The sequence below is a fragment of the Spea bombifrons genome, chromosome 5, assembly GCF_027358695.1.
Source record: "Spea bombifrons isolate aSpeBom1 chromosome 5, aSpeBom1.2.pri, whole genome shotgun sequence".
Taxonomy (NCBI): Eukaryota; Metazoa; Chordata; class Amphibia; order Anura; family Pelobatidae; genus Spea; species Spea bombifrons.
The window spans coordinates 27,488,498-27,513,838 of NC_071091.1; positions in this window are offsets into that span (position 1 = coordinate 27,488,498).

Below are 25,341 nucleotides of genomic sequence, written 5' to 3' on the forward strand. Positions count from 1 at the left end.
GTAAAGCTTCTTTACATTACATTTGAGCCTCTAACTCACTAGTTTCAGATTATGACCTTGTTTAACCATTTCTCCTTTTTTGAAACAATCATCCCTCCTGTGATTTGTTAAATGAATTTCAGGTATTTTCTCCAAGCTTATGCATATTGAGATTCCCTAGCCTCCTGATTGGTGGGTGGTGTCACCTGACCAGGGCCGACCAATCAGGGAGAGGGGAACCTGTGCCGGCTGCTGATTGGTTGCTGGAGTCAGCTGACTAGGCTCAGCCAATCAGGGGCTGCCCCTCAGCCCTAGCCTCCTGATTGGTGGGTGGTGTCACCTGACCAGGGACGACCAATCAGGGAGAGGGGAACCTGTGCCGGCTGCTGATTGGTTGCTGGAGTCAGCTGACTAGGCTCAGCCAATCAGGGGCTGCCCCTCAGCCCTAGCCTCCTGATTGGTGGGTGGTGTCACCTGACCAGGGCCGACCAATCAGGGAGAGGGGAACCTGTGCCGGCTGCTGATTGGTTGCTGGAGTCAGCTGACTAGGCTCAGCCAATCAGGGGCTGCCCCTCAGCCCTAGCCTCCTGATTGGTGGGTGGTGTCACCTGACCAGGGCCGACCAATCAGGGAGAGGGGAACCTGTGCCGGCTGCTGATTGGTTGCTGGAGTCAGCTGACTAGGCTCAGCCAATCAGGGGCTGCCCCTCAGCCCTAGCCTCCTGATTGGTGGGTGGTGTCACCTGACCAGGGCCGACCAATCAGGGAGAGGGGAACCTGTGCCGGCTGCTGATTGGTTGCTGGAGTCAGCTGACTAGGCTCAGCCAATCAGGGGCTGCCCCTCAGCCCTAGCCTCCTGATTGGTGGGTGGTGTCACCTGACCGGGGCCGACCAATCAGGGAGAGGGGATCCTGTGCCGGCTGCTGATTGGTTGCTGGAGTCAGCTGACTAGGCTCAGCCAATCAGGGGCTGCCCCTCAGCCCTAGCCTCCTGATTGGTGGGTGGGTCACCTGACCAGGGCCGACCAATCAGGGAGAGGGGAACCTGTGCCGGCTGCTGATTGGTTGCTGGAGTCAGCTGACTAGGCTCAGCCAATCAGGGGCTGCCCCTCAGCCCTAGCCTCCTGATTGGTGGGTGGTGTCACCTGACCAGGGCCGACCAATCAGGGAGAGGGGAACCTGTGCCGGCTGCTGATTGGTTGCTGGAGTCAGCTGACTAGGCTCAGCCAATCAGGGGCTGCCCCTCAGCCCTAGCCTCCTGATTGGTGGGTGGTGTCACCTGACCGGGGCCGACCAATCAGGGAGAGGGGAACCTGTGCCGGCTGCTGATTGGTTGCTGGAGTCAGCTGACTAGGCTCAGCCAATCAGGGGCTGCCCCTCAGCCCTAGCCTCCTGATTGGTGGGTATTGTCACCTGACCAGGGCCGACCAATCAGGGAGAGAGGAACCTGTGCCGGCTGCTGATTGGTTGCTGGAGTCAGCTGACTAGGCTCAGCCAATCAGGGGCTGCCCCTCAGCCCTAGCCTCCTGATTGGTGGGTGGTGTCACCTGACCAGGGCCGACCAATCAGGGAGAGGGGAACCTGTGCCGGCTGCTGATTGGTTGCTGGAGTCAGCTGACTAGGCTCAGCCAATCAGGGGCTGCCCCTCAGCCCTAGCCTCCTGATTGGTGCATTATGTCACAACGAGAGGTATCATATTTGATCATTATTTATTAATTATTAAATTGTTAAAGGAATCATTAATAATGAGACTTTCTTTTTTTTGCCGCTTGAATTTATGTGCACCAAGGTAACCGCAGCACTTTTCGCCGACATTACTGGCGCGGGAACAAGGTGGCAGCGGCCGGATTTGAACTCACGAGCAGCAGGATGGAAGGCCAACACCTTAACCACAGCTCCAAGTCAGAGATACTGGAAGGCGCCTCTCTCTGTAGCCTTTTGGTTTAGGTGTTAGTTTAGGTGATTCGTGAGGTTCTTGGTTCAATTCCCTAAGGCTTATTTTTGACGTGGATCACCACATAGACCAAAATTTAAGCCATCTTGTCTCGGCCCCTAAAAGCCACCATTCTTTAGTTGATTTAATGTGTTTGTTTGGAAGTCAGGCCAGCTAAAGGACTGTAAAACACTAAAGGATTGTTTTTCTCTGCACCCCCCCATGTCCAGTGTCTGTAGCCTAATGGGTAAGGTGTTGGACTTGTTGTCTTGAGGTTCTGAGTTCGATTCCACTAGGATCTAACTTTGTCCGTTGCGGGTTTTTTTTGTTTTTAATGACGCACATAGACCAAAACATAAGCCATCTTGTGTTCCGTCTTTCCCATGTGGCTATGTAGCGTAATGGTTAAGGAGCTAAGCTAGAGTGCTTAAGGTTGTGGGTTCGATTCCCTTGTGGTCTATCTTGAATTCTCTTTCAGTTCTCCTCTACATTGTGCTGTTTTTGTTGGTTGGTGAGGGAGAAAAAAGCCATTAGCAACCAGGTAGACCAAAACACAAGCCACCCAGTTCATGCATTTAAATTGAATTATTTAGTCAAAGGGATTTGGGTCACTCTGTTAGCATTAGCCATTTTCCCCACATTTGGATATTTTTATCATCATTCACAGGCCATACAAAATCATCTTAAAAATTACCCCTGCATTGTATATTTATCCCACCATACATCCCCACATTGTGAATGGCTGAACCTGGTCAAGTGACTCCACCAGCCAACCAGGCATTGGGATTGAGACCCGGGGGGGATTTAAGCATCACTTGCAGCCCTTGGTTCTTTTGTTGTTCATTTTCTTTGAGAAATCCAGGTGCTGTGGTTGCAGTAGGATGTGTCCAGGCCAGGGCTTATCTTTGTACAGTATTTCCCCTGTCTCTGTTTTTATATTGCCATTGGCCCTATTCTTTTGTGTTTTCGTTTTTTTTTTCCCGCCTCCACCTTTGCTGTTACTGAAGGCACAAGGTGTCTCAGACCCTATCGTCTCAAATAATAGTAATGTCTTTTCCTTCACTTATCATGAGTAGTTCTTCTTCTTTCCATAGCTTTAACGTGTCCTGTTCAATCCCTTTTGTGTTGTGTCTTTGAAGCTAACATTCCCTCACTTTATTAGTCTCTACCGCTTCTGCTGGGAGGCTGTTCCATTTCTCTACCACTCTCGGAGTAAAGCTTCTTTACATTACATTTGAGCCTCTAACTCACTAGTTTCAGATTATGACCTTGTTTAACCATTTCTCCTTTTTTGAAACAATCATCCCTCCTGTGATTTGTTAAATGAATTTCAGGTATTTTCTCCAAGCTTATGCATATTGAGATTCCCTAGCCTCCTGATTGGTGGGTGGTGTCACCTGACCAGGGCCGACCAATCAGGGAGAGGGGAACCTGTGCCGGCTGCTGATTGGTTGCTGGAGTCAGCTGACTAGGCTCAGCCAATCAGGGGCTGCCCCTCAGCCCTAGCCTCCTGATTGGTGGGTGGTGTCACCTGACCAGGGCCGACCAATCAGGGAGAGGGGAACCTGTGCCGGCTGCTGATTGGTTGCTGGAGTCAGCTGACTAGGCTCAGCCAATCAGGGGCTGCCCCTCAGCCCTAGCCTCCTGATTGGTGGGTGGTGTCACCTGACCAGGGCCGACCAATCCGGGAGAGGGGAACCTGTGCCGGCTGCTGATTGGTTGCTGGAGTCAGCTGACTAGGCTCAGCCAATCAGGGGCTGCCCCTCAGCCCTAGCCTCCTGATTGGTGGGTGGTGTCACCTGACCAGGGCCGACCAATCAGGGAGAGGGGAACCTGTGCCGGCTGCTGATTGGTTGCTGGAGTCAGCTGACTAGGCTCAGCCAATCAGGGGCTGCCCCTCAGCCCTAGCCTCCTGATTGGTGGGTGGTGTCACCTGACCAGGGCCGACCAATCAGGGAGAGGGGAACCTGTGCCGGCTGCTGATTGGTTGCTGGAGTCAGCTGACTAGGCTCAGCCAATCAGGGGCTGCCCCTCAGCCCTAGCCTCCTGATTGGTGGGTGGTGTCACCTGACCGGGGCCGACCAATCAGGGAGAGGGGATCCTGTGCCGGCTGCTGATTGGTTGCTGGAGTCAGCTGACTAGGCTCAGCCAATCAGGGGCTGCCCCTCAGCCCTAGCCTCCTGATTGGTGGGTGGGTCACCTGACCAGGGCCGACCAATCAGGGAGAGGGGAACCTGTGCCGGCTGCTGATTGGTTGCTGGAGTCAGCTGACTAGGCTCAGCCAATCAGGGGCTGCCCCTCAGCCCTAGCCTCCTGATTGGTGGGTGGTGTCACCTGACCAGGGCCGACCAATCAGGGAGAGGGGAACCTGTGCCGGCTGCTGATTGGTTGCTGGAGTCAGCTGACTAGGCTCAGCCAATCAGGGGCTGCCCCTCAGCCCTAGCCTCCTGATTGGTGGGTGGTGTCACCTGACCGGGGCCGACCAATCAGGGAGAGGGGAACCTGTGCCGGCTGCTGATTGGTTGCTGGAGCCAGCTGACTAGGCTCAGCCAATCAGGGGCTGCCCCTCAGCCCTAGCCTCCTGATTGGTGGGTATTGTCACCTGACCAGGGCCGACCAATCAGGGAGAGGGGAACCTGTGCCGGCTGCTGATTGGTTGCTGGAGTCAGCCAATCAGGGGCTGCCCCTCAGCCCTAGCCTCCTGATTGGTGCATTATGTCACAACGAGAGGTATCATATTTGATCATTATTTATTAATTATTAAATTGTTAAAGGAATCATTAATAATGAGACTTTCTTTTTTTTGCCGCTTGAATTTATGTGCACCAAGGTAACCGCAGCACTTTTCGCCGACATTACTGGCGCGGGAACAAGGTGGCAGCGGCCGGATTTGAACTCACGAGCAGCGGGATGGAAGGCCAACACCTTAACCACAGCTCCAAGTCAGAGATACTGGAAGGCGCCTCTCTCTGTAGCCTTTTGGTTTAGGTGTTAGTTTAGGTGATTCGTGAGGTTCTTGGTTCAATTCCCTAAGGCTTATTTTTGACGTGGATCACCACATAGACCAAAATTTAAGCCATCTTGTCTCGGCCCCTAAAAGCCACCATTCTTTAGTTGATTTAATGTGTTTGTTTGGAAGTCAGGCCAGCTAAAGGACTGTAAAACACTAAAGGATTGTTTTTCTCTGCACCCCCCCATGTCCAGTGTCTGTAGCCTAATGGGTAAGGTGTTGGACTTATTGTCTTGAGGTTCTGAGTTCGATTCCACTAGGATCTAACTTTGTCCGTTGCGGGTTTTTTTTGTTTTTAATGACGCACATAGACCAAAACATAAGCCATCTTGTGTTCCGTCTTTTCTATGTGGCTATGTAGCGTAATGGTTAAGGAGCTAAGCTAGAGTGCTTAAGGTTGTGGGTTCGATTCCCTTGTGGTCTATCTTGAATTCTCTTTCAGTTCTCCTCTACATTGTGCTGTTTTTGTTGGTTGGTGAGGGAGAAAAAAGCCATTAGCAACCAGGTAGACCAAAACACAAGCCACCCAGTTCATGCATTTAAATTGAATTATTTAGTCAAAGGGATTTGGGTCACTCTGTTAGCATTAGCCATTTTCCCCACATTTGGATATTTTTATCATCATTCACAGGCCATACAAAATCATCTTAAAAATTACCCCTGCATTGTATATTTATCCCACCATACATCCCCACATTGTGAATGGCTGAACCTGGTCAAGTGACTCCACCAGCCAACCAGGCATTGGGATTGAGACCCGGGGGGGATTTAAGCATCACTTGCAGCCCTTGGTTCTTTTGTTGTTCATTTTCTTTGAGAAATCCAGGTGCTGTGGTTGCAGTAGGATGTGTCCAGGCCAGGGCTTATCTTTGTACAGTATTTCCCCTGTCTCTGTTTTTATATTGCCATTGGCCCTATTCTTTTGTGTTTTCGTTTTTTTTTCCCGCCTCCACCTTTGCTGTTACTGAAGGCACAAGGTGTCTCAGACCCTATCGTCTCAAATAATAGTAATGTCTTTTCCTTCACTTATCATGAGTAGTTCTTCTTCTTTCCATAGCTTTAACGTGTCCTGTTCAATCCCTTTTGTGTTGTGTCTTTGAAGCTAACATTCCCTCACTTTATTAGTCTCTACCGCTTCTGCTGGGAGGCTGTTCCATTTCTCTACCACTCTCGGAGTAAAGCTTCTTTACATTACATTTGAGCCTCTAACTCACTAGTTTCAGATTATGACCTTGTTTAACCATTTCTCCTTTTTTGAAACAATCATCCCTCCTGTGATTTGTTAAATGAATTTCAGGTATTTTCTCCAAGCTTATGCATATTGAGATTCCCTAGCCTCCTGATTGGTGGGTGGTGTCACCTGACCAGGGCCGACCAATCAGGGAGAGGGGAACCTGTGCCGGCTGCTGATTGGTTGCTGGAGTCAGCTGACTAGGCTCAGCCAATCAGGGGCTGCCCCTCAGCCCTAGCCTCCTGATTGGTGGGTGGTGTCACCTGACCAGGGCCGACCAATCAGGGAGAGGGGAACCTGTGCCGGCTGCTGATTGGTTGCTGGAGTCAGCTGACTAGGCTCAGCCAATCAGGGGCTGCCCCTCAGCCCTAGCCTCCTGATTGGTGGGTGGTGTCACCTGACCAGGGCCGACCAATCAGGGAGAGGGGAACCTGTGCCGGCTGCTGATTGGTTGCTGGAGTCAGCTGACTAGGCTCAGCCAATCAGGGGCTGCCCCTCAGCCCTAGCCTCCTGATTGGTGGGTGGTGTCACCTGACCAGGGCCGACCAATCAGGGAGAGGGGAACCTGTGCCGGCTGCTGATTGGTTGCTGGAGTCAGCTGACTAGGCTCAGCCAATCAGGGGCTGCCCCTCAGCCCTAGCCTCCTGATTGGTGGGTGGTGTCACCTGACCAGGGCCGACCAATCAGGGAGAGGGGAACCTGTGCCGGCTGCTGATTGGTTGCTGGAGTCAGCTGACTAGGCTCAGCCAATCAGGGGCTGCCCCTCAGCCCTAGCCTCCTGATTGGTGGGTGGTGTCACCTGACCAGGGCCGACCAATCAGGGAGAGGGGAACCTGTGCCGGCTGCTGATTGGTTGCTGGAGTCAGCTGACTAGGCTCAGCCAATCAGGGGCTGCCCCTCAGCCCTAGCCTCCTGATTGGTGGGTGGTGTCACCTGACCAGGGCCGACCAATCAGGGAGAGGGGAACCTGTGCCGGCTGCTGATTGGTTGCTGGAGTCAGCTGACTAGGCTCAGCCAATCAGGGGCTGCCCCTCAGCCCTAGCCTCCTGATTGGTGGGTGGTGTCACCTGACCAGGGCCGACCAATCAGGGAGAGGGGAACCTGTGCCGGCTGCTGATTGGTTGCTGGAGTCAGCTGACTAGGCTCAGCCAATCAGGGGCTGCCCCTCAGCCCTAGCCTCCTGATTGGTGGGTGGTGTCACCTGACCAGGGCCGACCAATCAGGGAGAGGGGAACCTGTGCCGGCTGCTGATTGGTTGCTGGAGTCAGCTGACTAGGCTCAGCCAATCAGGGGCTGCCCCTCAGCCCTAGCCTCCTGATTGGTGGGTGGGTCACCTGACCAGGGCCGACCAATCAGGGAGAGGGGAACCTGTGCCGGCTGCTGATTGGTTGCTGGAGTCAGCCAATCAGGGGCTGCCCCTCAGCCCTAGCCTCCTGATTGGTGCATTATGTCACAACGAGAGGTATCATATTTGATCATTATTTATTAATTATTAAATTGTTAAAGGAATCATTAATAACGAGACTTTCTTTTTTTTGCCGCTTGAATTTATGTGCACCAAGGTAACCGCATCACTTTTCGCCGACATTACTGGCGCGGGAACAAGGTGGCAGCGGCCGGGTTTGAACTCACGAGCAGCGGGATGGAAGGCCAACACCTTAACCACAGCTCCAAGTCAGAGATACTGGAAGGCGCCTCTCTCTGTAGCCTTTTGGTTTAGGTGTTAGTTTAGGTGATTCGTGAGGTTCTTTGTTCAATTCCCTAAGGCTTATTTTTGACGTGGATCACCACATAGACCAAAATTTAAGCCATCTTGTCTCGGCCCCTAAAAGCCACCATTCTTTAGTTGATTTAATGTGTTTGTTTGGAAGTCAGGCCAGCTAAAGGACTGTAAAACACTAAAGGATTGTTTTTCTCTGCACCCCCCCATGTCCAGTGTCTGTAGCCTAATGGGTAAGGTGTTGGACTTGTTGTCTTGAGGTTCTGAGTTCGATTCCACTAGGATCTAACTTTGTCCGTTGCGGGTTTTTTTTGTTTTTAATGACGCACATAGACCAAAACATAAGCCATCTTGTGTTCCATCTCTCCCATGTGGGTATGTAGCGTAATGGTTAAGGAGCTAAGCTAGAGTGCTTAAGGTTGTGGGTTCGATTCCCTTGTGGTCTATCTTGAATTCTCTTTCAGTTCTCCTCTACATTGTGCTGTTTTTGTTGGTTGGTGAGGGAGAAAAAAGCCATTAGCAACCAGGTAGACCAAAACACAAGCCACCCAGTTCATGCATTTAAATTGAATGATTTAGTCAAAGGGATTTGGGTCACTCTGTTAGCATTAGCCATTTTCCCCACATTTGGATATTTTTATTATCATTCACAGGCCATACAAAATCATCTTAAAAATTACCCCTGCATTGTATATTTATCCCACCATACATCCCCACATTGTGAATGGCTGAACCTGGTCAAGTGACTCCACCAGCCAACCAGGCATTGGGATTGAGACCCGGGGGGGATTTAAGCATCACTTGCAGCCCTTGGTTCTTTTGTTGTTCATTTTCTTTGAGAAATCCAGGTGCTGTGGTTGCAGTAGGATGTGTCCAGGCCAGGGCTTATCTTTGTACAGTATTTCCCCTGTCTCTGTTTTTATATTGCCATTGGCCCTATTCTTTTGTGTTTTCGTTTTTTTTTCCCGCCTCCACCTTTGCTGTTACTGAAGGCACAAGGTGTCTCAGACCCTATCGTCTCAAATAATAGTAATGTCTTTTCCTTCACTTATCATGAGTAGTTCTTCTTCTTTCCATAGCTTTAACGTGTCCTGTTCAATCCCTTTTGTGTTGTGTCTTTGAAGCTAACATTCCCTCACTTTATTAGTCTCTACCGCTTCTGCTGGGAGGCTGTTCCATTTCTCTACCACTCTCGGAGTAAAGCTTCTTTACATTACATTTGAGCCTCTAACTCACTAGTTTCAGATTATGACCTTGTTTAACCATTTCTCCTTTTTTGAAACAATCATCCCTCCTGTGATTTGTTAAATGAATTTCAGGTATTTTCTCCAAGCTTATGCATATTGAGATTCCCTAGCCTCCTGATTGGTGGGTGGTGTCACCTGACCAGGGCCGACCAATCAGGGAGAGGGGAACCTGTGCCGGCTGCTGATTGGTTGCTGGAGTCAGCTGACTAGGCTCAGCCAATCAGGGGCTGCCCCTCAGCCCTAGCCTCCTGATTGGTGGGTGGTGTCACCTGACCAGGGCCGACCAATCAGGGAGAGGGGAACCTGTGCCGGCTGCTGATTGGTTGCTGGAGTCAGCTGACTAGGCTCAGCCAATCAGGGGCTGCCCCTCAGCCCTAGCCTCCTGATTGGTGGGTATTGTCACCTGACCGGGGCCGACCAATCAGGGAGAGGGGAACCTGTGCCGGCTGCTGATTGGTTGCTGGAGTCAGCTGACTAGGCTCAGCCAATCAGGGGCTGCCCCTCAGCCCTAGCCTCCTGATTGGTGGGTGGTGTCACCTGACCAGGGCCGACCAATCAGGGAGAGGGGAACCTGTGCCGGCTGCTGATTGGTTGCTGGAGTCAGCTGACTAGGCTCAGCCAATCAGGGGCTGCCCCTCAGCCCTAGCCTCCTGATTGGTGGGTGGTGTCACCTGACCGGGGCCGACCAATCAGGGAGAGGGGATCCTGTGCCGGCTGCTGATTGGTTGCTGGAGTCAGCTGACTAGGCTCAGCCAATCAGGGGCTGCCCCTCAGCCCTAGCCTCCTGATTGGTGGGTGGGTCACCTGACCGGGGCCGACCAATCAGGGAGAGGGGAACCTGTGCCGGCTGCTGATTGGTTGCTGGAGTCAGCCAATCAGGGGCTGCCCCTCAGCCCTAGCCTCCTGATTGGTGCATTATGTCACAACGAGAGGTATCATATTTGATCATTATTTATTAATTATTAAATTGTTAAAGGAATCATTAATAATGAGACTTTCTTTTTTTTGCCGCTTGAATTTATGTGCACCAAGGTAACCGCAGCACTTTTCGCCGACATTACTGGCGCGGGAACAAGGTGGCAGCGGCCGGATTTGAACTCACGAGCAGCGGGATGGAAGGCCAACACCTTAACCACAGCTCCAAGTCAGAGATACTGGAAGGCGCCTCTCTCTGTAGCCTTTTGGTTTAGGTGTTAGTTTAGGTGATTCGTGAGGTTCTTGGTTCAATTCCCTAAGGCTTATTTTTGACGTGGATCACCACATAGACCAAAATTTAAGCCATCTTGTCTCGGCCCCTAAAAGCCACCATTCTTTAGTTGATTTAATGTGTTTGTTTGGAAGTCAGGCCAGCTACAGGACTGTAAAAAACTAAAGGATTGTTTTTCTCTGCACCCCCCATGTCCAGTGTCTGTAGCCTAATGGGTAAGGTGTTGGACTTGTTGTCTTGAGGTTCTGAGTTCGATTCCACTAGGATCTAACTTTGTCCGTTGTGGGTTTTTTTTGTTTTTAATGACGCACATAGACCAAAACATAAGCCATCTTGTGTTCCGTCTCTCCCATGTGGGTATGTAGCGTAATGGTTAAGGAGCTAAGCTAGAGTGCTTAAGGTTGTGGGTTCGATTCCCTTGTGGTCTATCTTGAATTCTCTTTCAGTTCTCCTCTACATTGTGCTGTTTTTGTTGGTTGGTGAGGGAGAAAAAAGCCATTAGCAACCAGGTAGACCAAAACACAAGCCACCCAGTTCATGCATTTAAATTGAATGATTTAGTCAAAGGGATTTGGGTCACTCTGTTAGCATTAGCCATTTTCCCCACATTTGGATATTTTTATCATCATTCACAGGCCATACAAAATCATCTTAAAAATTACCCCTGCATTGTATATTTATCCCACCATACATCCCCACATTGTGATTGGCTGAACCTGGTCAAGTGACTCCACCAGCCAACCAGGCATTGGGATTGAGACCCGGGGGGGATTTAAGCATCACTTGCAGCCCTTGGTTCTTTTGTTGTTCATTTTCTTTGAGAAATCCAGGTGCTGTGGTTGCAGTAGGATGTGTCCAGGCCAGGGCTTATCTTTGTACAGTATTTCCCCTGTCTCTGTTTTTATATTGCCATTGGCCCTATTCTTTTGTGTTTTAGTTTTTTTTTTCCCGCCTCCACCTTTGCTGTTACTGAAGGCACAAGGTGTCTCAGACCCTATCGTCTCAAATAATAGTAATGTCTTTTCCTTCACTTATCATGAGTAGTTCTTCTTCTTTCCATAGCTTTAACGTGTCCTGTTCAATCCCTTTTGTGTTGTGTCTTTGAAGCTAACATTCCCTCACTTTATTAGTCTCTACCGCTTCTGCTGGGAGGCTGTTCCATTTCTCTACCACTCTCGGAGTAAAGCTTCTTTACATTACATTTGAGCCTCTAACTCACTAGTTTCAGATTATGACCTTGTTTAACCATTTCTCCTTTTTTGAAACAATCATCCCTCCTGTGATTTGTTAAATGAATTTCAGGTATTTTCTCCAAGCTTATGCATATTGAGATTCCCTAGCCTCCTGATTGGTGGGTGGTGTCACCTGACCAGGGCCGACCAATCAGGGAGAGGGGAACCTGTGCCGGCTGCTGATTGGTTGCTGGAGTCAGCTGACTAGGCTCAGCCAATCAGGGGCTGCCCCTCAGCCCTAGCCTCCTGATTGGTGGGTGGTGTCACCTGACCAGGGCCGACCAATCAGGGAGAGGGGAACCTGTGCCGGCTGCTGATTGGTTGCTGGAGTCAGCTGACTAGGCTCAGCCAATCAGGGGCTGCCCCTCAGCCCTAGCCTCCTGATTGGTGGGTGGTGTCACCTGACCAGGGCCGACCAATCAGGGAGAGGGGAACCTGTGCCGGCTGCTGATTGGTTGCTGGAGTCAGCTGACTAGGCTCAGCCAATCAGGGGCTGCCCCTCAGCCCTAGCCTCCTGATTGGTGGGTGGTGTCACCTGACCAGGGCCGACCAATCAGGGAGAGGGGAACATGTGCCGGCTGCTGATTGGTTGCTGGAGTCAGCTGACTAGGCTCAGCCAATCAGGGGCTGCCCCTCAGCCCTAGCCTCCTGATTGGTGGGTGGTGTCACCTGACCAGGGCCGACCAATCAGGGAGAGGGGAACCTGTGCCGGCTGCTGATTGGTTGCTGGAGTCAGCTGACTAGGCTCAGCCAATCAGGGGCTGCCCCTCAGCCCTAGCCTCCTGATTGGTGGGTGGTGTCACCTGACCAGGGCCGACCAATCAGGGAGAGGGGAACCTGTGCCGGCTGCTGATTGGTTGCTGGAGTCAGCTGACTAGGCTCAGCCAATCAGGGGCTGCCCCTCAGCCCTAGCCTCCTGATTGGTGGGTGGTGTCACCTGACCAGGGCCGACCAATCAGGGAGAGGGGAACATGTGCCGGCTGCTGATTGGTTGCTGGAGTCAGCTGACTAGGCTCAGCCAATCAGGGGCTGCCCCTCAGCCCTAGCCTCCTGATTGGTGGGTGGTGTCACCTGACCAGGGCCGACCAATCAGGGAGAGGGGAACCTGTGCCGGCTGCTGATTGGTTGCTGGAGTCAGCTGACTAGGCTCAGCCAATCAGGGGCTGCCCCTCAGCCCTAGCCTCCTGATTGGTGGGTGGTGTCACCTGACCAGGGCCGACCAATCAGGGAGAGGGGAACCTGTGCCGGCTGCTGATTGGTTGCTGGAGTCAGCTGACTAGGCTCAGCCAATCAGGGGCTGCCCCTCAGCCCTAGCCTCCTGATTGGTGGGTGGTGTCACCTGACCAGGGCCGACCAATCAGGGAGAGGGGAACCTGTGCCGGCTGCTGATTGGTTGCTGGAGTCAGCTGACTAGGCTCAGCCAATCAGGGGCTGCCCCTCAGCCCTAGCCTCCTGATTGGTGGGTGGTGTCACCTGACCAGGGCCGACCAATCAGGGAGAGGGGAACCTGTGCCGGCTGCTGATTGGTTGCTGGAGTCAGCTGACTAGGCTCAGCCAATCAGGGGCTGCCCCTCAGCCCTAGCCTCCTGATTGGTGGGTGGTGTCACCTGACCAGGGCCGACCAATCAGGGAGAGGGGAACCTGTGCCGGCTGCTGATTGGTTGCTGGAGTCAGCTGACTAGGCTCAGCCAATCAGGGGCTGCCCCTCAGCCCTAGCCTCCTGATTGGTGGGTGGTGTCACCTGACCGGGGCCGACCAATCAGGGAGAGGGGATCCTGTGCCGGCTGCTGATTGGTTGCTGGAGTCAGCTGACTAGGCTCAGCCAATCAGGGGCTGCCCCTCAGCCCTAGCCTCCTGATTGGTGGGTGGGTCACCTGACCAGGGCCGACCAATCAGGGAGAGGGGAACCTGTGCCGGCTGCTGATTGGTTGCTGGAGTCAGCCAATCAGGGGCTGCCCCTCAGCCCTAGCCTCCTGATTGGTGCATTATGTCACAACGAGAGGTATCATATTTGATCATTATTTATTAATTATTAAATTGTTAAAGGAATCATTAATAATGAGACTTTCTTTTTTTTGCCGCTTGAATTTATGTGCACCAAGGTAACCGCAGCACTTTTCGCCGACATTACTGGCGCGGGAACAAGGTGGCAGCGGCCGGATTTGAACTCACGAGCAGCGGGATGGAAGGCCAACACCTTAACCACAGCTCCAAGTCAGAGATACTGGAAGACGCCTCTCTCTGTAGCCTTTTGGTTTAGGTGTTAGTTTAGGTGATTCGTGAGGTTCTTGGTTCAATTCCCTAAGGCTTATTTTTGACATGGATCACCACATAGACCAAAATTTAAGCCATCTTGTCTCGGCCCCTAAAAGCCACCATTCTTTAGTTGATTTAATGTGTTTGTTTGGAAGTCAGGCCAGCTAAAGGACTGTAAAAAACTAAAGGATTGTTTTTCTCTGAGCCCCCCCATGTCCAGTGTCTGTAGCCTAATGGGTAAGGTGTTGGACTTGTTGTCTTGAGGTTCTGAGTTCGATTCCACTAGGATCTAACTTTGTCCGTTGTGGGTTTTTTTTGTTTTTAATGACGCACATAGACCAAAACATAAGCCATCTTGTGTTCCGTCTCTCCCTTGTGGCTATGTAGCGTAATGGTTAAGGAGCTAAGCTAGAGTGGTTAAGGTTGTGGGTTCGATTCCCTTGTGGTCTATCTTGAATTCTCTTTCAGTTCTCCTCTACATTGTGCTGTTTTTGTTGGTTGGTGAGGGAGAAAAAAGCCATTAGCAACCAGGTAGACCAAAACACAAGCCACCCAGTTCATGCATTTAAATTGAATTATTTAGTCAAAGGGATTTGGGTCACTCTGTTAGCATTAGCCATTTTCCCCACATTTGGATATTTTTATCATCATTCACAGGCCATACAAAATCATCTTAAAAATTACCCCTGCATTGTATATTTATCCCACCATACATCCCCACATTGTGATTGGCTGAACCTGGTCAAGTGACTCCACCAGCCAACCAGGCATTGGGATTGAGACCCGGGGGGGATTTAAGCATCACTTGCAGCCCTTGGTTCTTTTGTTGTTCATTTTCTTTGAGAAATCCAGGTGCTGTGGTTGCAGTAGGATGTGTCCAGGCCAGGGCTTATCTTTGTACAGTATTTCCCCTGTCTCTGTTTTTATATTGCCATTGGCCCTATTCTTTTGTGTTTTAGTTTTTTTTTCCCCGCCTCCACCTTTGCTGTTACTGAAGGCACAAGGTGTCTCAGACCCTATCGTCTCAAATAATAGTAATGTCTTTTCCTTCACTTATCATGAGTAGTTCTTCTTCTTTCCATAGCTTTAACGTGTCCTGTTCAATCCCTTTTGTGTTGTGTCTTTGAAGCTAACATTCCCTCACTTTATTAGTCTCTACCGCTTCTGCTGGGAGGCTGTTCCATTTCTCTACCACTCTCGGAGTAAAGCTTCTTTACATTACATTTGAGCCTCTAACTCACTAGTTTCAGATTATGACCTTGTTTAACCATTTCTCCTTTTTTGAAACAATCATCCCTCCTGTGATTTGTTAAATGAATTTCAGGTATTTTCTCCAAGCTTATGCATATTGAGATTCCCTAGCCTCCTGATTGGTGGGTGGTGTCACCTGACCAGGGCCGACCAATCAGGGAGAGGGGAACCTGTGCCGGCTGCTGATTGGTTGCTGGAGTCAGCTGACTAGGCTCAGCCAATCAGGGGCTGCCCCTCAGCCCTAGCCTCCTGATTGGTGGGTGGTGTCACCTGACCAGGGACGACCAATCAGGGAGAGGGGAACCTGTGCCGGCTGCTGATTGGTTGCTGGAGTCAGCTGACTAGGCTCAGCCAATCAGGGGCTGCCCCTCAGCCCTAGCCTCCTGATTGGTGGGTGGTGTCACCTGACCAGGGCCGACCAATCAGGGAGAGGGGAACCTGTGCCGGCTGCTGATTGGTTGCTGGAGTCAGCTGACTAGGCTCAGCCAATCAGGGGCTGCCCCTCAGCCCTAGCCTCCTGATTGGTGGGTGGTGTCACCTGACCAGGGCCGACCAATCAGGGAGAGGGGAACCTGTGCCGGCTGCTGATTGGTTGCTGGAGTCAGCTGACTAGGCTCAGCCAATCAGGGGCTGCCCCTCAGCCCTAGCCTCCTGATTGGTGCATTATGTCACAACGAGAGGTATCATATTTGATCATTATTTATTAATTATTAAATTGTTAAAGGAATCATTAATAATGAGACTTTCTTTTTTTTGCCGCTTGAATTTATGTGCACCAAGGTAACCGCAGCACTTTTCGCCGACATTACTGGCGCGGGAACAAGGTGGCAGCGGCCGGATTTGAACTCACGAGCAGCGGGATGGAAGGCCAACACCTTAACCACAGCTCCAAGTCAGAGATACTGGAAGGCGCCTCTCTCTGTAGCCTTTTGGTTTAGGTGTTAGTTTAGGTGATTCGTGAGGTTCTTGGTTCAATTCCCTAAGGCTTATTTTTGACGTGGATCACCACATAGACCAAAATTTAAGCCATCTTGTCTCGGCCCCTAAAAGCCACCATTCTTTAGTTGATTTAATGTGTTTGTTTGGAAGTCAGGCCAGCTAAAGGACTGTAAAAAACTAAAGGATTGTTTTTCTCTGCACCCCCCCCATGTCCAGTGTCTGTAGCCTAATGGGTAAGGTGTTGGACTTGTTGTCTTGAGGTTCTGAGTTCGATTCCACTAGGATCTAACTTTGTCCGTTGTGGGTATGTAGCGTAATGGTTAAGGAGCTAAGCTAGAGTGCTTAAGGTTGTGGGTTCGATTCCCTTGTGGTCTATCTTGAATTCTCTTTCAGTTCTCCTCTACATTGTGCTGTTTTTGTTGGTTGGTGAGGGAGAAAAAAGCCATTAGCAACCAGGTAGACCAAAACACAAGCCACCCAGTTCATGCATTTAAATTGAATGATTTAGTCAAAGGGATTTGGGTCACTCTGTTAGCATTAGCCATTTTCCCCACATTTGGATATTTTTATCATCATTCACAGGCCATACAAAATCATCTTAAAAATTACCCCTGCATTGTATATTTATCCCACCATACATCCCCACATTGTGATTGGCTGAACCTGGTCAAGTGACTCCACCAGCCAACCAGGCATTGGGATTGAGACCCGGGGGGGATTTAAGCATCACTTGCAGCCCTTGGTTCTTTTGTTGTTCATTTTCTTTGAGAAATCCAGGTGCTGTGGTTGCAGTAGGATGTGTCCAGGCCAGGGCTTATCTTTGTACAGTATTTCCCCTGTCTCTGTTTTTATATTGCCATTGGCCCTATTCTTTTGTGTTTTAGTTTTTTTTTCCCCGCCTCCACCTTTGCTGTTACTGAAGGCACAAGGTGTCTCAGACCCTATCGTCTCAAATAATAGTAATGTCTTTTCCTTCACTTATCATGAGTAGTTCTTCTTCTTTCCATAGCTTTAACGTGTCCTGTTCAATCCCTTTTGTGTTGTGTCTTTGAAGCTAACATTCCCTCACTTTATTAGTCTCTACCGCTTCTGCTGGGAGGCTGTTCCATTTCTCTACCACTCTCGGAGTAAAGCTTCTTTACATTACATTTGAGCCTCTAACTCACTAGTTTCAGATTATGACCTTGTTTAACCATTTCTCCTTTTTTGAAACAATCATCCCTCCTGTGATTTGTTAAATGAATTTCAGGTATTTTCTCCAAGCTTATGCATATTGAGATTCCCTAGCCTCCTGATTGGTGGGTGGTGTCACCTGACCAGGGCCGACCAATCAGGGAGAGGGGAACCTGTGCCGGCTGCTGATTGGTTGCTGGAGTCAGCTGACTAGGCTCAGCCAATCAGGGGCTGCCCCTCAGCCCTAGCCTCCTGATTGGTGGGTGGTGTCACCTGACCAGGGCCGACCAATCAGGGAGAGGGGAACCTGTGCCGGCTGCTGATTGGTTGCTGGAGTCAGCTGACTAGGCTCAGCCAATCAGGTGCTGCCCCTCAGCCCTAGCCTCCTGATTGGTGGGTGGTGTCACCTGACCAGGGCCGACCAATCAGGGAGAGGGGAACCTGTGCCGGCTGCTGATTGGTTGCTGGAGTCAGCTGACTAGGCTCAGCCAATCAGGGGCTGCCCCTCAGCCCTAGCCTCCTGATTGGTGGGTATTGTCACCTGACCAGGGCCGACCAATCAGGGAGAGGGGAACCTGTGCCGGCTGCTGATTGGTTGCTGGAGTCAGCTGACTAGGCTCAGCCAATCAGGGGCTGCCCCTCAGCCCTAGCCTCCTGATTGGTGGGTGGTGTCACCTGACCAGGGCCGACCAATCAGGGAGAGGGGAACCTGTGCCGGCTGCTGATTGGTTGCTGGAGTCAGCTGACTAGGCTCAGCCAATCAGGGGCTGCCCCTCAGCCCTAGCCTCCTGATTGGTGGGTGGTGTCACCTGACCAGGGCCGACCAATCAGGGAGAGGGGAACCTGTGCCGGCTGCTGATTGGTTGCTGGAGTCAGCTGACTAGGCTCAGCCAATCAGGGGCTGCCCCTCAGCCCTAGCCTCCTGATTGGTGGGTGGTGTCACCTGACCGGGGCTGACCAATCAGGGAGAGGGGATCCTGTGCCGGCTGCTGATTGGTTGCTGGAGTCAGCTGACTAGGCTCAGCCAATCAGGGGCTGCCCCTCAGCCCTAGCCTCCTGATTGGTGGGTGGGTCACCTGACCAGGGCCGACCAATCAGGGAGAGGGGAACCTGTGCCGGCTGCTGATTGGTTGCTGGAGTCAGCCAATCAGGGGCTGCCCCTCAGCCCTAGCCTCCTGATTGGTGCATTATGTCACAACGAGAGGTATCATATTTGATCATTATTTATTAATTATTAAATTGTTAAAGGAATCATTAATAATGAGACTTTCTTTTTTTTGCCGCTTGAATTTATGTGCACCAAGGTAACCGCAGCACTTTTCGCCGACATTACTGGCGCGGGAACAAGGTGGCAGCGGCCGGATTTGAACTCACGAGCAGCGGGATGGAAGGCCAACACCTTAACCACAGCTCCAAGTCAGAGATACTGGAAGGCGCCTCTCTCTGTAGCCTTTTGGTTTAGGTGTTAGTTTAGGTGATTCGTGAGGTTCTTGGTTCAATTCCCTAAGGCTTATTTTTGACGTGGATCACCACATAGACCAAAATTTAAGCCATCTTGTCTCGGCCCCTAAAAGCCACCATTCTTTAGTTGATTTAATGTGTTTGTTTGGAAGTCAGGCCAGCTAAAGGACTGTAAAAAACTAAAGGATTGTTTTTCTCTGCACCCCCCCATGTCCAGTGTCTGTAGCCTAATGGGTAAGGTGTTGGACTTGTTGTCTTGAGGTTCTGAGTTCGATTCCACTAGGATCTAACTTTGTCCGTTGTGGGTTTTTTTTGTTTTTAATGACGCACATAGACCAAAACATAAGCCATCTTGTGTTCCGTCTCTCCCATGTGGCTATGTAGCGTAATGGTTAAGGAGCTAAGCTAGAGTGCTTAAGGTTGTGGGTTCGATTCCCTTGTGGTCTATCTTGAATTCTCTTTCAGTTCTCCTCTACATTGTGCTGTTTTTGTTGGTTGGTGAGGGAGAAAAAAGCCATTAGCAACCAGGTAGACCAAAACACAAGCCACCCAGTTCATGCATTTAAATTGAATGATTTAGTCAAAGGGATTTGGGTCACTCTGTTAGCATTAGCCATTTTCCCCACATTTGGATATTTTTATCATCATTCACAGGCCATACAAAATCATCTTAAAAATTACCCCTGCATTGTATATTTATCCCACCATACATCCCCACATTGTGATTGGCTGAACCTGGTCAAGTGACTCCACCAGCCAACCAGGCATTGGGATTGAGACCCGGGGGGGATTTAAGCATCACTTGCAGCCCTTGGTTCTTTTGTTGTTCATTTTCTTTGAGAAATCCAGGTGCTGTGGTTGCAGTAGGATGTGTCCAGGCCAGGGCTTATCTTTGTACAGTATTTCCCCTGTCTCTGTTTTTATATTGCCATTGGCCCTATTCTTTTGTGTTTTAGTTTTTTTTTTCCCGCCTCCACCTTTGCTGTTACTGAAGGCACAAGGTGTCTCAGACCCTATCGTCTCAAATAATAGTAATGTCTTTTCCTTCACTTATCATAAGTAGTTCTTCTTCTTTCCATAGCTTTAACGTGTCCTGTTCAATCCCTTTTGTGTTGTGTCTTTGAAGCTAACATTCCCTCACTTTATTAGTCTCTACCGCTTCTGCTGGGAGGCTGTTCCATTTCTCTACCACTCTCGGAGTAAAGCTTCTTTACATTACATTTGAGCCTCTAACTCACTAGTTTCAGATTATGACCTTGTTTAACCATTTCTCCTTTTTTGAAACAATCATCCCTCCTGTGATTTGTTAAATGAATTTCAGGTATTTTCTCCAAGCTTATGCATATTGAGATTCCCTAGCCTCCTGATTGGTGGGTGGTGTCACCTGACCAGGGCCGACCAATCAGGGAGAGGGGAACCTGTGCCGGCTGCTGATTGGTTGCTGGAGTCAGCTGACTAGGCTCAGCCAATCAGGGGCTGCCCCTCAGCCCTAGCCTCCTGATTGGTGGGTGGTGTCACCTGACCAGGGCCGACCAATCAGGGAGAGGGGAACCTGTGCCGGCTGCTGATTGGTTGCTGGAGTCAGCTGACTAGGCTCAGCCAATCAGGGGCTGCCCCTCAGCCCTAGCCTCCTGATTGGTGGGTGGTGTCACCTGACCAGGGCCGACCAATCAGGGAGAGGGGAACCTGTGCCGGCTGCTGATTGGTTGCTGGAGTCAGCTGACTAGGCTCAGCCAATCAGGGGCTGCCCCTCAGCCCTAGCCTCCTGATTGGTGGGTGGTGTCACCTGACCAGGGCCGACCAATCAGGGAGAGGGGAACCTGTGCCGGCTGCTGATTGGTTGCTGGAGTCAGCTGACTAGGCTCAGCCAATCAGGGGCTGCCCCTCAGCCCTAGCCTCCTGATTGGTGGGTGGTGTCACCTGACCAGGGCCGACCAATCAGGGAGAGGGGAACCTGTGCCGGCTGCTGATTGGTTGCTGGAGTCAGCTGACTAGGCTCAGCCAATCAGGGGCTGCCCCTCAGCCCTAGCCTCCTGATTGGTGGGTGGTGTCACCTGACCAGGGCCGACCAATCAGGGAGAGGGGAACCTGTGCCGGCTGCTGATTGGTTGCTGGAGTCAGCTGACTAGGCTCAGCCAATCAGGGGCTGCCCCTCAGCCCTAGCCTCCTGATTGGTGGGTGGTGTCACCTGACCAGGGCCGACCAATCAGGGAGAGGGGAACCTGTGCCGGCTGCTGATTGGTTGCTGGAGTCAGCTGACTAGGCTCAGCCAATCAGGGGCTGCCCCTCAGCCCTAGCCTCCTGATTGGTGGGTGGTGTCACCTGACCGGGGCCGACCAATCAGGGAGAGGGGATCCTGTGCCGGCTGCTGATTGGTTGCTGGAGTCAGCTGACTAGGCTCAGCCAATCAGGGGCTGCCCCTCAGCCCTAGCCTCCTGATTGGTGGGTGGGTCACCTGACCAGGGCCGACCAATCAGGGAGAGGGGAACCTGTGCCGGCTGCTGATTGGTTGCTGGAGTCAGCCAATCAGGGGCTGCCCCTCAGCCCTAGCCTCCTGATTGGTGCATTATGTCACAACGAGAGGTATCATATTTGATCATTATTTATTAATTATTAAATTGTTAAAGGAATCATTAATAATGAGACTTTCTTTTTTTTGCCGCTTGAATTTATGTGCACCAAGGTAACCGCAGCACTTTTCGCCGACATTACTGGCGCGGGAACAAGGTGGCAGCGGCCGGATTTGAACTCACGAGCAGCGGGATGGAAGGCCAACACCTTAACCACAGCTCCAAGTCAGAGATACTGGAAGGCGCCTCTCTCTGTAGCCTTTTGGTTTAGGTGTTAGTTTAGGTGATTCGTGAGGTTCTTGGTTCAATTCCCTAAGGCTTATTTTTGACATGGATCACCACATAGACCAAAATTTAAGCCATCTTGTCTCGGCCCCTAAAAGCCACCATTCTTTAGTTGATTTAATGTGTTTGTTTGGAAGTCAGGCCAGCTAAAGGACTGTAAAAAACTAAAGGATTGTTTTTCTCTGAGCCCCCCCATGTCCAGTGTCTGTAGCCTAATGGGTAAGGTGTTGGACTTGTTGTCTTGAGGTTCTGAGTTCGATTCCACTAGGATCTAACTTTGTCCGTTGTGGGTTTTTTTTGTTTTTAATGACGCACATAGACCAAAACATAAGCCATCTTGTGTTCCATCTCTCCCATGTGGCTATGTAGCGTAATGGTTAAGGAGCTAAGCTAGAGTGGTTAAGGTTGTGGGTTCGATTCCCTTGTGGTCTATCTTGAATTCTCTTTCAGTTCTCCTCTACATTGTGCTGTTTTTGTTGGTTGGTGAGGGAGAAAAAAGCCATTAGCAACCAGGTAGACCAAAACACAAGCCACCCAGTTCATGCATTTAAATTGAATTATTTAGTCAAAGGGATTTGGGTCACTCTGTTAGCATTAGCCATTTTCCCCACATTTGGATATTTTTATCATCATTCACAGGCCATACAAAATCATCTTAAAAATTACCCCTGCATTGTATATTTATCCCACCATACATCCCCACATTGTGATTGGCTGAACCTGGTCAAGTGACTCCACCAGCCAACCAGGCATTGGGATTGAGACCCGGGGGGGATTTAAGCATCACTTGCAGCCCTTGGTTCTTTTGTTGTTCATTTTCTTTGAGAAATCCAGGTGCTGTGGTTGCAGTAGGATGTGTCCAGGCCAGGGCTTATCTTTGTACAGTATTTCCCCTGTCTCTGTTTTTATATTGCCATTGGCCCTATTCTTTTGTGTTTTAGTTTTTTTTTCCCCGCCTCCACCTTTGCTGTTACTGAAGGCACAAGGTGTCTCAGACCCTATCGTCTCAAATAATAGTAATGTCTTTTCCTTCACTTATCATGAGTAGTTCTTCTTCTTTCCATAGCTTTAACGTGTCCTGTTCAATCCCTTTTGTGTTGTGTCTTTGAAGCTAACATTCCCTCACTTTATTAGTCTCTACCGCTTCTGCTGGGAGGCTGTTCCATTTCTCTACCACTCTCGGAGTAAAGCTTCTTTACATTACATTTGAGCCTCTAACTCACTAGTTTCAGATTATGACCTTGTTTAACCATTTCTCCTTTTTTGAAACAATCATCCCTCCTGTGATTTGTTAAATGAATTTCAGGTATTTTCTCCAAGCTTATGCATATTGAGATTCCCTAGCCTCCTGATTGGTGGGTGGTGTCACCTGACCAGGGACGACCAATCAGGGAGAGGGGAACCTGTGCCGGCTGCTGATTGGTTGCTGGAGTCAGCTGACTAGGCTCAGCCAATCAGGGGCTGCCCCTCAGCCCTAGCCTCCTGATTGGTGGGTGGTGTCACCTGACCAGGGCCGACCAATCAGGGAGAGGGGAACCTGTGCCGGCTGCTGATTGGTTGCTGGAGTCAGCTGACTAGGCTCAGCCAATCAGGGGCTGCCCCTCAGCCCTAGCCTCCTGATTGGTGGGTGGTGTCACCTGACCAGGGCCGACCAATCAGGGAGAGGGGAACCTGTGCCGGCTGCTGATTGGTTGCTGGAGTCAGCTGACTAGGCTCAGCCAATCAGGGGCTGCCCCTCAGCCCTAGCCTCCTGATTGGTGGGTGGTGTCACCTGACCAGGGCCGACCAATCAGGGAGAGGGGAACCTGTGCCGGCTGCTGATTGGTTGCTGGAGTCAGCTGACTAGGCTCAGCCAATCAGGGGCTGCCCCTCAGCCCTAGCCTCCTGATTGGTGGGTGGTGTCACCTGACCGGGGCCGACCAATCAGGGAGAGGGGATCCTGTGCCGGCTGCTGATTGGTTGCTGGAGTCAGCTGACTAGGCTCAGCCAATCAGGGGCTGCCCCTCAGCCCTAGCCTCCTGATTGGTGGGTGGTGTCACCTGACCAGGGCCGACCAATCAGGGAGAGGGGAACCTGTGCCGGCTGCTGATTGGTTGCTGGAGTCAGCTGACTAGGCTCAGCCAATCAGGGGCTGCCCCTCAGCCCTAGCCTCCTGATTGGTGGGTGGTGTCACCTGACCAGGGCCGACCAATCAGGGAGAGGGGAACCTGTGCCGGCTGCTGATTGGTTGCTGGAGTCAGCTGACTAGGCTCAGCCAATCAGGGGCTGCCCCTCAGCCCTAGCCTCCTGATTGGTGGGTGGTGTCACCTGACCGGGGCCGACCAATCAGGGAGAGGGGATCCTGTGCCGGCTGCTGATTGGTTGCTGGAGTCAGCTGACTAGGCTCAGCCAATCAGGGGCTGCCCCTCAGCCCTAGCCTCCTGATTGGTGGGTGGTGTCACCTGACCGGGGCCGACCAATCAGGGAGAGGGGAACCTGTGCCGGCTGCTGATTGGTTGCTGGAGCCAGCTGACTAGGCTCAGCCAATCAGGGGCTGCCCCTCAGCCCTAGCCTCCTGATTGGTGGGTATTGTCACCTGACCAGGGCCGACCAATCAGGGAGAGGGGAACCTGTGCCGGCTGCTGATTGGTTGCTGGAGTCAGCCAATCAGGGGCTGCCCCTCAGCCCTAGCCTCCTGATTGGTGCATTATGTCACAACGAGAGGTATCATATTTGATCATTATTTATTAATTATTAAATTGTTAAAGGAATCATTAATAATGAGACTTTCTTTTTTTTGCCGCTTGAATTTATGTGCACCAAGGTAACCGCAGCACTTTTCGCCGACATTACTGGCGCGGGAACATGGTGGCAGCGGCCGGATTTGAACTCACGAGCAGCGGGATGGAAGGCCAACACCTTAACCACAGCTCCAAGTCAGAGATACTGGAAGGCGCCTCTCTCTGTAGCCTTTTGGTTTAGGTGTTAGTTTAGGTGATTCGTGAGGTTCTTGGTTCAATTCCCTAAGGCTTATTTTTGACGTGGATCACCACATAGACCAAAATTTAAGCCATCTTGTCTCGGCCCCTAAAAGCCACCATTCTTTAGTTGATTTAATGTGTTTGTTTGGAAGTCAGGCCAGCTAAAGGACTGTAAAACACTAAAGGATTGTTTTTCTCTGCACCCCCCCATGTCCAGTGTCTGTAGCCTAATGGGTAAGGTGTTGGACTTGTTGTCTTGAGGTTCTGAGTTCGATTCCACTAGGATCTAACTTTGTCCGTTGCGGGTTTTTTTTGTTTTTAATGACGCACATAGACCAAAACATAAGCCATCTTGTGTTCCGTCTTTCCCATGTGGCTATGTAGCGTAATGGTTAAGGAGCTAAGCTAGAGTGCTTAAGGTTGTGGGTTCGATTCCCTTGTGGTCTATCTTGAATTCTCTTTCAGTTCTCCTCTACATTGTGCTGTTTTTGTTGGTTGGTGAGGGAGAAAAAAGCCATTAGCAACCAGGTAGACCAAAACACAAGCCACCCAGTTCATGCATTTAAATTGAATTATTTAGTCAAAGGGATTTGGGTCACTCTGTTAGCATTAGCCATTTTCCCCACATTTGGATATTTTTATCATCATTCACAGGCCATACAAAATCATCTTAAAAATTACCCCTGCATTGTATATTTATCCCACCATACATCCCCACATTGTGAATGGCTGAACCTGGTCAAGTGACTCCACCAGCCAACCAGGCATTGGGATTGAGACCCGGGGGGGATTTAAGCATCACTTGCAGCCCTTGGTTCTTTTGTTGTTCATTTTCTTTGAGAAATCCAGGTGCTGTGGTTGCAGTAGGATGTGTCCAGGCCAGGGCTTA